Source organism: Anthonomus grandis, chromosome 10, assembly GCF_022605725.1.
Source record: "Anthonomus grandis grandis chromosome 10, icAntGran1.3, whole genome shotgun sequence".
Taxonomy (NCBI): Eukaryota; Metazoa; Arthropoda; class Insecta; order Coleoptera; family Curculionidae; genus Anthonomus; species Anthonomus grandis.
In genome coordinates, this window is record NC_065555.1 from 23905887 (window position 1) to 23919310 (window position 13424).

At 30.4% G+C, this 13424-nt stretch overlaps 1 protein-coding gene across 2 annotated transcripts in view; it reads left to right on the top strand.

Moving 5' to 3' along the window:
* The first annotated feature begins 2877 nt into the window (after positions 1–2877).
* LOC126741597 (myosin heavy chain 95F) overlaps positions 2878–13424 on the top strand; it is a 205661-nt gene continuing 195114 nt past the window's right edge. For both annotated transcript variants that reach the window (XM_050448084.1, XM_050448085.1), the window contains exon 1: positions 2878–3036. The gene's annotated coding sequence lies outside the window, so the exon portion shown is untranslated. The remainder of the gene's footprint in view (positions 3037–13424) is intronic.

The following is a 13424-nucleotide window of genomic DNA, read 5'->3' on the forward strand; positions in this document are numbered from 1 at the left end:
ACTGGGAAAATTCAGCTATAAAATGTCTTAATGCCTTGAGTAATAAATATAATGTAAATACAGAAAAGAAAGAATTATCCGTCAAAGAAGACGCCGATTTACTTTTTCTGAAAAGCTTACTCCCTGATTTAAAAGAATTAAATGATGCTCAAAAGAGACAGTTCAAAAAACGATTTTTTGTTCTTTATGATGACATCTTAAATGAAGACTGTGTGCGTAGTACTGTAGATTCCTCTTCAATCCCCATATTCTGTTGCAGTATCATTATCTTCTTATGACAGCAACATACAATATTCAACTGATAATGGATGATATGCGGACCTTGTTAATGTAACTGTTTTTCAATAAAATAATATTTTGAGTTTTGTAACCTGCTTATATTAGAATATATGTTTAATATCAATTTTATCTTTTACTTACCTCAAAGTAATTAACAACTTTTCTTCAACTCCTAAAGCCAGTCTGAAGTTCGTATCCTTTCTAAATAAATGAGGGCCGACCACAGAAACTAATCTAGTAAATGTCTGTATTCTATAAAATGATTGAAATTTTTCCGGATGATCACTTAATTCTCTTGATACTACATATGAACCATGTTAAAGGTTTATTTTGTTATACGGATGCACCCAATAACGTCGTTTCTTTCGATGTTTCGATTTTCGATTTTTTCTTTCGTTATTTATGATGTTTTGATAATAATAATGTGGTAACAACAGCAACTATTGCGTCGCCCAAACTATCATCAGTGTCCATTGCTAACTGAAAACTGAAACTAATTTTATTTTTGATTCGTTAGTTTGTGTATCACCGAAACTGTTTCGCGTTGCGTATTTCATATTTCTTGTTTCACGTTTCATGTTTCTTTGATGTGTGGCCCGGCCCGCCTGTGTGTAAGGTATCAAAATCAAATCAAATCAAAAATGGTTTATTTGTCAAAATGTACAGTTTTATAGGTCAATAAAAATTACAAAGAAAAAAAAAATTACATTGACAAATAGGACTATTCTCTCGATTATAAAACCGTTTTCCCTTGTTAGCACAAGCAAAGAAGGGATGAAAAAGCCCTTTACAATTTACAGAAACAATTTTACAAAAATAAAAATAACGTTTTTATATAGGAATGCAAAGTAAGATATAGAATTAATTAACCTAAGATTTTAAGACAGGCAGCGGCAGTGCGACAACGGACGAGCGCAAGGAGAGAGGACAGACGAGGCGAAAAAAGACCCCAAAAAATAACCCCAAGAGAGGTATCTAATGACTAACGTGTTTTATAGGTTTTCTCCGCCACTCTGGCTTCTATTCTGTAATTTTTACTGTATGTGGATGACTTGAGTTCATTGAAACTGCAGGGCAAGGTGGTTCAGTTTGCTGATGATACCACCATACTATGGAGCCATAAAAATTATGATTATATTAAGACTTGTATCCTTGAAGACCTTCAGATTTTATCAGGGTGGTGTGCTTCCAACAGGCTCGTGTTTAATGTAAGAAAGACCTCTATTATGGGGTTTAAGTGCGATGTTCAGGGTCTGATGTTTGACGAAAATTCCCTCTTGCAGAATAAAGAGTGCTGCAAGTTCCTAGGAATTACCATTGATGGTCGCCTTCGGTTTGAAGATCATATTTTATATTTAGCTGGGAAATTATCTTCTGGATGTTTTGCAGTAAGAATGGCAAAACAAGAGCTGGGAGGGGTGGTTGCACGTTCAGTGTACTTTTCACTTATTGAATCTCATATTCGGTATGGCTTGCCTTTTTGGGGTTTAACCAATAAGGGGCTACTTAACATTGTCTTTGTTATTAAAAAAAAAGCAGTTAGATACCTGTGTTCTGCTAAGTTAAGAGATTCTTGCAAACCCCTCTTCATTTCTGAAAAAATCCTAACTCTTTTTTCACTCTTTATCTTAGAAACAGCTGTTCTTATTAACAAAATTTCCAAACTACCCTCTGACACTGGCCATTTGACTCGTCGTGTAAATGATGTCCCCCTACCTATTCCCACGTCTTCCTCTATGTGTTAGACATATATCGGATGTTAAGAAATTTAAAAGAGAATTAAAGACGCTTTTATTGGCTAAGGCATATTATGACCTGGATGACTTTTTTAATGATAGGTTTAGTAGTAATTGATTGTTTTATTTAGTTACTTTTAATTCAAGTATGTTCAAAAAGTTCTGTCTTCTTGTGTTTTATTTTGTTCATTGTTTTGTCAATTTTTGAAATTGTATTTTTGTTTTGTTTTTTTAGCTTGTAGGATGCTTGTACACAAGATTATTCTTACGTAATATAGCACATTTTCTTTCTTTCTTTCTATATTGAAAAAGCTGAGTTGTCCAGTAACTTCTTTTCTTTATATTTTTTTCTTCTGATTTAATAAGTAATTCGCGATTATATAAAACTGCACACTTCTTCAGAACTAACGAGTACATGATGGTACAAATACCCGCAACAAATAAAAATCGAAAAACTAAGTCCACATTAAAAAAGGAATTGGCCCAAATTTCTTTGAAGTAGAAAAAAAACCGACAGACCGATGGATAGCGTGCGTTGTATTTTACGAAAATATTTGTGTGTTTCTTTGTGCGGCGTACAGTCCACAACAAAAAAAATATTGACCAACGCGCGCAAATTTGCGCCAAATACAACGCACAACGTAAATATTTATTCATCTGGACGCGGCTTAACATTCAATTTATCGACCTTGCACGCGTACTAATATTCTCGGAGCCTGGTGCACAACTGCTACGTTCTCGAACTTATGACACATTTTCCAGTCGAAAACCTTAAAATGGCAACGTTGGGTAAATGGTTGAATTTAGCGGTTCCCATGACTTGACAGTCACTTCCCACTCTTCCCAGATTCCAGCTCGAATTGTTTTTGTTGTCAGTTGTCAGCCGAATACCGTCCGCGGTGCTTTGTTTCGTCAGTCTCGTGAGTCGGGGAATTTTCGAATTCCAACAGGTGTTTTTCCTGTTTTTGCATTTTTCCTCTTGAAATTCGCCGTTACTATCAGAAGGGACAAGTTTGCTTTGGTAAGTTCTTCATTTAACGTTTGTGTGGGATTTTCTTTCGTTTTTAAACCCGGCTAACGGTGCACATTAAATAGGTACCAAACCAGTTTCAATTTTTTTCCTCTGTTCTTGCTTAAAGAATAATTATTGCCTTATCTTTACTTCTTTTATAATTGACAATTACTATTATTATTATTATTAAATTTACAAGATTTATAATCTAAAAGGAAACATTATTTGTATTTTTACATATTAAATACAAATACACCTGTGTGTACACAATTACAGGTGCTTGTGTAATTAAAAGTATCATTAATGTATTAAAAGGTGACTATAAAAGTTGTGACTATAAAGGTGCCAAATAATTTTTATGAAGAATTACTTTATTCATAGCTCATCATATGTACTTATTAACACTTCTATACTGGCAAGCAGTAAAATTTGTTACAAAATTTATGAAAATGTGTAGAACCTATTCATTATTATTTAACATTAAAATTTTAAAGAGGTTCACCAAAAGACAGCTCATTTACAAGCTGCTTTGCAAATATCAACCTACATGAATATTTCAAACTTAAAACTACCTAAAACATAAAAAATGATGTGTCTAAACATCATAAAATCCAAAGTTAATTTTAATTTAGGGTGTTAAGAGTTGAATATTGTTATTGAATGTAATTTTATTAATTGGGAGAGGATTATACTTTATTTTAATAAGTTTATTGAATATAATTCATGTCGGTTCTAGTCAACTTTAGGTATCTCCGAATTTTAACATTTTTGAATATGAAATAGTAAGCTAATCTTCTTTGGACTATTTTAAGCACAAAAAATTGGAGGATGAATAACATTTTCTTAAATAAAATAATAGAAACAAAAAAAAATTATGACAATGTGTAACTACGTACGATATAAACTCGTTTTCAAACATTCGCCGCAAGAGCTTCATGGTTTAGTGGTAATGAGAGTGAACTATGAGCCGGTCGGCCTGGGTTCAGATTTCAACTGTGCCAGTATTACTTTTTTTATTTTTTTGCCACTAAGAATTTTGTAGTTTTGAAAAAAGTATTTAATTTAAATGAAATTATACATAAAATATGACCAAAAAGACGAAATTGTTTATATCACATAAAAAAAATGATTTTACCTTTTCTTGTAATAAGTCCCTTTATTTTCGTGTAAAAAAACATACCAAAGACAGCCATAATGTATTATTTATTGTTTTGGTACTTTTTAGATTTCGATCCTAATTAAAAATAATATGAAATATTTTTAATAATAGGCATATTCTGTTTAAAATTAAGTCTAAAGAGTATTAATTATTTTTCATATAAATAACAAAAACAAAATTCCCTTCCACCTTCCTTCATTATTCTTTTTTATTGACGTTTGACATAACGCCGCGAGGTGACTTAAGAATTTGTTTGTTTAAGAATTTTTTATTTCTTCTATATGAATGTTTTTAGTGTTTTGAGCTCGGTTGAATTGCATTGGGTTGATTTTGGGGTGCGTTAGCACACGGGGGGGCGTCAGCCCCCGGTGTGCCTGTGTGTTGGGATGGGATGGGATGGGATGGGATGGGATGGGATGGGATGAGATGAGATGAGATGGGTTGGGTTGGGTTGGGTTGGGTTGGGTTGGGTTGGGGTGGGTTGGGTTGGGTTGGATTGGGATAAATTGTTTTAAGTTAAGATGTTGAGCACATGGGGGGCTTACGCCCCCCATGTGCTCATTATAGTGTAAAAACACTGCTATCATTTTGGCAGATAGATTTAGATGTCTTTCATGTTTTCTCTTATATAAGATATGCTTTTTAGATGTGCTTGTTTCTTATTACATATATACACAATTTGGCAACTGCGAGATCATATGTCAAAAGTTTGACAATGTAATTATCAATAGCAACGAATTTCGATCATCAAATAGAGTAGAGTAGACCTCTTTTTTGACATAATTTAATATTATTTTTTAGCGTCCTATGTGAATAATCCGCAAATTTTTTTCTCTTAATCTATTCTTTTCAAAGTACTCTTTATGCTTAAATTTTAAAATATTGCAAAATCGGAGATACTTAAAGTCGACAAGACCCTTCATGTCTTATATTTTGGTCTTAGTAAAAAAAAGTCTTGTGTAAATCACCAGGTATATAACCAAACCACTAACTTGTTTATTAACTGTTTCCCTGTTTGCGAGCTTATAGTCTAATATGTTGAAATTATAGAGAAAATTTAGAACTGGTTTTTAAAAATCATTGTTTCATGTGAGCTAAGCAGTTTTAATCTTTTGTTGGACTTAAACAAGGCATAATACACTTGTAATTTTTGAACTGACTTTAAATTGCTTTTTAATTATTCTTTTCAGGGACAGTTAGAGTATTCCCTACAAGTTTAACCTCCAAGAAATTTTGCTGTTACCATTTCTTTTTGACTTTCTTCTCCATTTTTTTTTGTTGTATCAGGTATTTTGAATCTTCATCCTTGTTTGTGGAATGAGTAAATGACACCTATTAAAATTTGCATACAATACTTAAACTAATAAAAAAACCTTATTTAAAAGGAGTTTCAGCTACTGCATTTATTTATTATATAATAAAATTAATCCTGATTTAACATGTATTTTATCTCCTTTATTCAAAAGGAAAATTAGCAGCCACACTACTGATCTTTGTTGACTGGATTAGCCCAAGGCAGAGTTTTTGCAGATTAACTGGTTTATATTATTACACACTATATGGAAATATTATATTATATTATAAATGAATTGAAATTTGGTATAAAAATAGGTACACCTAGACAGTCTTAGTCTGTAGACTTGAAGCAATCAAATCAAATTTTTGTTACTAACTATTAGAGATACACTATCAGACAAAAGTAGAGCAACTTTAAAAAATTAGCTTTTATTTGAATTTGCCAAGAGTAATGTGGTTCTATACATATGAAAATCAAAAATATTTTAAAATATAAATTCAAAATATGCCCTATTGTTCTTAACATTTGTTGTTGTGAACAAAACTGTACAAAAAAAAAAAAAATTAAAAACAAGCAATTTCCTGAATTTTTTCTTTCCTGATTTCCTTTTTATCCTAATAGGCTAGGGACAAAAGTGCAGAAACCAAATTTTTTTACTAAATATTTTAACATATGTTAAAATATTTAGATAGAACAATACATATTTTATTTCTAAACTAATAAAATTAATAGTGGGTAGAGTATCCCTTATTGTCAATAACCTTGGGACATTAGTTTGGCATGGATTCCAAAAGTTTTATAATGGCTTCTTCTCCAATAAAATTCCAGGGTTCATGCAAAACGTCTATTTGATCACATTGCTCATCTGATGTTGTCTGATGTTATCTGATGCTGGTCTAGTTCCTCCCCAGCCTTATGAAAAAGGTTTATTAATTACCAATAAGGCTAAGATCCAAACTTTGTGCAGGAAAGTGCATAACCCTAATCATTTCTGGTAAAAACCGTCCTTGCATTACCTCTGATTTATGTTTATGGTCATTATCCTGCCAATATATCCAGGTCAATGGTAAATTATCCTCAGCAAATGGTAGCATTACATTTTTTAGGATATCTAAATACACAAATCGATCCATAATACCCTCCATAACATGGTAATGGTCCTATAGCATATCCAGAAAAGCAACCCCATATCATGCAGGATCCACCACCATGCTTTACAGTAGGCTTTGTATACTTTGGAACAAATATTTTGCCTTCTGGGTGATGTACCCATGATATTCCATTAAAACATAAATTAAATTTATTTTCATCAGTAAAAAGAAGATTTTTGTAGTCATTGGTTGCCCAATGCAAATATTTTTTCACTAATTTTTGGTTAATTCTTATTTTGAGTTTCTCTATTTATGGTCAACCTAAAGTATTTGGATTCATACAAATCAACTGATAAAAGGAATGTGGAATATGATGAAAAAAATGGTGTTGTTAAGAGAGACAATATTAATCATAAATATAATAATAATAAATAATTTAAATTTGAAGGTTTTTATGATATAAGGAATTTTGAAATCACTGAATTTTAGTTTTATTTTCTTGCCCCATTTTGATATAAAATAAAGCAAAAAATATAAAGAAAAAAACTGATATACACAAAATAACATGAATTATTATATTTTTGTGCTTGAGTGCTTGTTAAATTTATTTAAAGATTATAGAATATTCATGATCATTGGAAAATTGACTGCTGCTATAAAATACTTTCTTAAGTAGGTATTTATGCAAAAGACATTCTCTCTAATAAGAGTTCATCAGAAAAGTAATCTCTATTATCATATACAAATAACACAGTATCCAGTATATACATTACTATTACTGTCAGTATTTAATGTTCTAAAAAAATAGGCCCACAATAGGCCTAAAATATACTCCTCAGGCACCTTTTCTGCATGACCACAATTCTGTGCACATCAGATGAGCCACCACAAAAAAAATTCCATATTTTAGCCTAGATATAGAGTTATTTAGTTTTAGTTTTGCTTTAGTATGTATACCAGTTCCATATTGGAAGTATGATAGTAAACATACTAACCCAATAGGACTATGGTATTGGAATTAATATTATGGAATTATTAATTAATTAATTTAATTTACCCTTACCAATGCCTAACAGTACTTTGGTGTAAAGGTCATTGTTATATGAGGGTCGAAAAGTTTTTAATCATTTGCCCATTGGTTTAAAATCAACTTATTCATTAAGGACTTTTAGAGGATTGCTGAAGAAGTCATTTTTAAGCAAACCTTATTATAACTTTTAAGAGTTCTACTGGGATGTCCAGGATATTATATAGTTTTTTTGGTTCATTTCTTGTTGTGAATGAGGCTAAAGTTTTATTTATATATGTTTTTCAATTAGTTTTATAGTTTATGATATACCTATTAGTTTTAATGCCTTTTATTTTTTATACTTTGGGTTTTACCAGATTTTGATATTTTATTCTGTTTATTTTATTTCTGAGTCAAGATGCTTACAGTGGGATTAAATTTAAAAAGCTTGTAATGAACTTGAAGAAATGGAAACTTTCACTTAAACAAAGTTTATCACTTATGATATGATCAATTAAATAAATGTATCAATTATATCTTTGTAACTGTATACTATACATGGTCTTCTACAACCTCTATGATAAATTTCATGTAGAAGTTGTAGCCAAAAAATCTCACTTATGAGAGAGTTGATCCTTGACTGGACAATCCAAATCTGATCATTTTACAATATTATTGCAATATACAAAGCATATTTCTACAGTTGAGTCTGAAGAGTTAATGTTATGGTGCAGGAAGTCAAAAGCAACTAAAATCCTACTATTTGTTCTAAATTAGTGCAGAGTGAACATTTAAATGACCCTGCAGTTGACCATGATATAAACTAAAAAGGGGAATGGCAGCAGGATACACCTATGTTTTTTATAATTCAAAAACAAGCTGGTTTTTTTGATACCATCTATATATGTACAATAGAATCATATTCTTGCTTAATTTGACTAGAGCATAATATCATAATAAGCAAGTTTTCCTATTAGAAGCCTCTAGAAAATATCGGTTGGAAAATTTTAGAAAAGAGAATATGCTATTTCAATGTATTTCCAATATTTTATAAGCTAATATCAATTTATCATTAAGAAAATAAAAAAATTAATATAAAAATAATAATAATAATTAGAATTTAAAAAAGTGGTTAAACATCCCTAAAAGAGAAATTGTATACACTATTGTCACTAGATTAGAAATATTTTTTAATGAAATTACTTTTAAAATATAATTTTAAATTATTTTAAGTGGGTTTATTGTACTAGAAAGTCCATGAACTCTTAAGAATTATTTGACATTAGTTACATATTTTTTTAGAAAAAACAAATATTATAATACCTGCCTCTTCAATTGAGTTATGTAATATTTACAATATGGAGTCACTTGAGAGATATAGATTCAATTCATACAACAATGCATAACCTCTATAATAAAATACACAATAAAATAGATTTATTTAATGTTACTTTACCCCAACTAAAAACAATTTTAAGAGAAATGTAATTAGTTTATAGTTTGGTGAAATAATTTAGATTTAGGACAATGCAATATAATCTGAACAGTGCAAATGAATAAATAAATAGATTAGTTGATTTAAATAAGTTGTTTTATTTAATTAAAAAAAAATTGTTATCATTTATTAAAAATTATTATATTACTAATACAAAATATGTAATTATTAATATATAATAATATTTTGTTGGGTATACCTCATTATTTAAATACTCATAGAGATCAATTTAGCCCAAGCCAACTCCACAAAATAGGTTGATAAGCTACTACTTTTTTATTAAATGCAAATATGTGCTATTTCTTAATAGCAATAATAGTTTTTTTACCTTACTATTTATGCACTATTTTCAGTAATTGGTATGAATATATCTTTTTAAATTTTTCAATGTAGTTTAGTTGATTATTCAATAGAAGCATACATAGCAAAAAAATACATTTAGGGATGTAAAATGACGGTCATTTGTTTTTGTGATAAAATTATGGTCATTTATATTTTCTGATTTTCAGTATCAGACTAGGTACTTATTATAGCAATAAAAACACACATTTCAAACAAAAAATATAATACAACGTAAAACAAAACATTAAATTCTCATAATAAAAAATATTTATAAATAAAACAAAGTTGTATTATTAAAAAATAACATAAATATCTAAATTCAAACTAAATGCTTATAAAGGTAGGTAATAAAAGTAATAAAACTGGATTTAACTAAAATTCGTAATTTTCTTCTTCTTCTTCAGTCTCATAATTATAGATATCACTGAAGCTAATATCAAGTTCATTTTGAGATTTGGAAAGGATACCTTCCAACTCTTCAATAAGACTAATGCTTTCGTCATTGGTACTACCTTCTTGGTCACTGGTACAGCTTACATGTTCATTTCCGCTATCAAGTAAGGTTTTAGAGGTGGAGGTAGAGGGTAATGGTGATTTTGACGGTCCAGACGGTTCCTCATCGCCATCGGGAATAGTTTCTAGAATAATACTGTTTTTTTTATATTTCTTAAAATAAAAATAATAATGTTAATACCTAAACGATTTTGTTCTATCCTAGAATACACATGTCTGACATGTCTCTCCTTGTCAACTAATCCTAATCCGAAACTTATATCTTTGCTCGGTTTAACGCTTTTATGAGGAAATAGTTTTAGATTGTGATGTATATAAGTTAGCATACCAGCTCTTTTTGTTGTTGGACGATTCCTAGTTTTAGAATGTATAAATCCATAAGAACTGAAAGTTCTCTCAGTAGCTGGCATGCCAAGTACAGCTTCTGCCACATGTCGAAGTGGCATTTCAGTACAAATACCTTTCCAGTATATCAAAGGTAAAATGTTAACATTTTTTTCACAATTCTGCACAAATTTTAATTCCCAAAAAACCTTCGCTGCTTCTATAGGCGGCTAAATTTTCAAGTACTTTGCTATCATCAACATAATCTAAGTACATGGCAACAGAATGGATGTAAGTTAACCCACCTACAATTTCCTTTTGTAATAGTTGCTTTCCTAAAAAACAAAAAAAAAATGATTAACTTATAATTTAATTATAAGTATAAAAGTATACTTAACTACATATTAAAGTTAAGTTACGTTAAGTTTATTCATTTTTTTAGGTATTGAGTTTTCTTTAAGTATGAAAAAAAATTACCGTTATATTGAGGATCCAAAATGTTTGCAGCAAAGTGTATTTCTCTAAGGCACATCTGTTGCCTTTCAAGTAGACTTTCTGTTATTTTTTTTTCCTCCAGCTTCAATAAGGGCGAGGTAGACAATTGGTTTTCAAAAACAATAGCAATTTCATAAAATGCAACAGCTACTTCACTAATGTTGCACTTGTCTGACTCCAAACGCAAAATCCATTTCTTTATTGGTTGTAATAATGTTAAAAAATGTTCGATTTTCGTCCAGAATATATCATCAAGAATATCATGTTTATTCCTTTTTTTCAAGCAATGTCTAATACTCTTCTGTGATTGCCATTGCTTAAAGAGTGCTTTTGTTTTTTTGTAGGCTGTCAAAACTTGTAACTATGAAAGCCCCTCTTGTTGCTACTGGAAGTTTAAGGGTGCAGGATTCTCCTTTTTGCATTTCCTTTGAAATTCTTTTAAATGCAGAAGTTAAAACCGATTTATTTTTTTTTGCCTTTATTATGGACTTCGAGGCATTAAGAAGAGTTTCTGTGGTCTTTAATTTCATTATATCAGTAACCAATAAATTAAGTGTATGTGCCGCACAACCGTAAAATAAAATTGGTTTGTCTGGATATCTACTTTGTAGCAAATCCCAAGATTTCTTCATATTAGCGGCATTGTCTGAGCAAAAGCCGATTATTTTGTTAATTCCCACCTCATTGTATACCATTTCTATTTGATCTGCCATGTACTCACCTGTATGTCTACTTTCTTCAGTAGACAATGATTTGTAAAAAGCAGGTTGGGGTGTGGTTATAACAACATTAATTATGCTCTCATTCCTTATGTTTGTCCATGCATCGCATTGAATGCCCAGGACTTTAGCATTTGTTAAATTATCTGTCACTTCGATTTCGACTTGATTAAATACAGCATTTAAAAGCGAATTTGATACAACAAAACGTGAAGGCAACGTCAAGGACGGTCTGATTTTTTTTAAAAAGGTCTATCCAATATATATTTTCTGTTATATTTAAGGGCAGACCTGTAGCATAAATTGCCTTTGCTAGCATCAACCAAATTTCATCTTGATAGTCGGGTTTAATGTTGTCAATAAAACTGCTTGAAAAAGAGTGCTTAGGGTACTAATTGAGCTACATTGACTACGACTACACATTCTCTGGACTTTAGATGCCGAAGGCCCCGATGCCGACGAACTATTCCTTACCTCTTCTAACTCTGCTTGCTGTTCTGCTGATTCAGCCACCAACACATCCAGTTTCCTCTTGTTTGATTTTTCTGACTCATTCAGCCTTAGTTCACTTTTTAACATAACTTTTTTTTTTTAACATTTACATTGTCAGGGCACATTTCACATCTAACAAGATGTAAGCCCATTCTAGTTGCATGGTGTGCAACCTGTTTTTTACAAAATTTACACTTGTAACATTTCAATTTCTGTCCTGGCTTATTTAGAGTATTAAAGTATTTATATACAATACTTTTAGTTCTACCCATTTTCTTGATGTTTAAAAAACAAAATACAACAAAAAATAAATAGGCACAGGAAAAAAACTTTGAAAATATAAAATAGCTCTTATTGTAAAGGTACTAATGCCGCCGAACAACTGAATTGACGCGCCGATCGCGAGAAGAAACAAGCAAGCCAGCCAAGCCAATGTAATAAGCAGGTTGCAGCTTGTCTTAAGCAGTAAACAAAATTGAAAATCAGCTGATATTTTTCTGACAGTAATTTATTTTTTGTGACTGTCATTTTTTTTAATGACGGTCGTTTATTTTTCATGACCGTCATTTATTTTTGCGACAGTAAGATTTTAATTGATAAAAAATAAATGACGTGACCGTCATTTTCAATATGACCGTGATGTGACCGTGTCAGCAAAATTTGCTCACATCCCTAATTACAATAAGAATAGTACGTTTTTTTATATTTCAATTATTAATAACTATATCTGTCAATATTTATATAAAAAAATATTTGCGTAGGCAAACTATTGAAATACACATATAAACTATATTCTGCAAATTGCTGGCTTACAAACCTTATTAAGATCATGAAGAGGACAGTAAATGACATTTATAATTTATTCGGGCCTATGTAAAAAGCATATCAATTAAAGTTCTTTTGGTCCATAAGACATCTCCTATTCTACATGTAACAAATCAGTATATTGTACTTTGACATCCACCAAATAAAACCTGAAATCCATTTTACTATAAAACCCTCAAATCTGAATACAATGTAAGTAAAGAAATGTAGTAAAATATGAAGTTTCTGATACCCAATAGGATAATGTACTCAGCAACCTTTTATGTTGATCTAAATATTTAGTTATTAACCCTGACTTTTTTAGTTTAGCAATTTTGAGAATCATAAATCACTTGTTCATTAACAGATTGATAATATCTTGTTAATGCAAGAAGTAGCTTCGCTTTTAAGGATTTATCAAAGGGATTTTTGAAGAGACCACTTTTATGCTTTGAGAATCATTATTAATAATAATTGGTATCACTTACAGTGGTCTGGATTTATGTTGAAATTGACATAATTTTTTAGTTACAGCTTTAGTTAGATTAAATGTTATTTTAAATTGGTAATCAATAACAGGGTTACTTGGGCTGCAAAGTTATATCTTAGTAGGTTTTAATGGAAAGAAGAGTGACATTTATTAATTTGAGATTGACA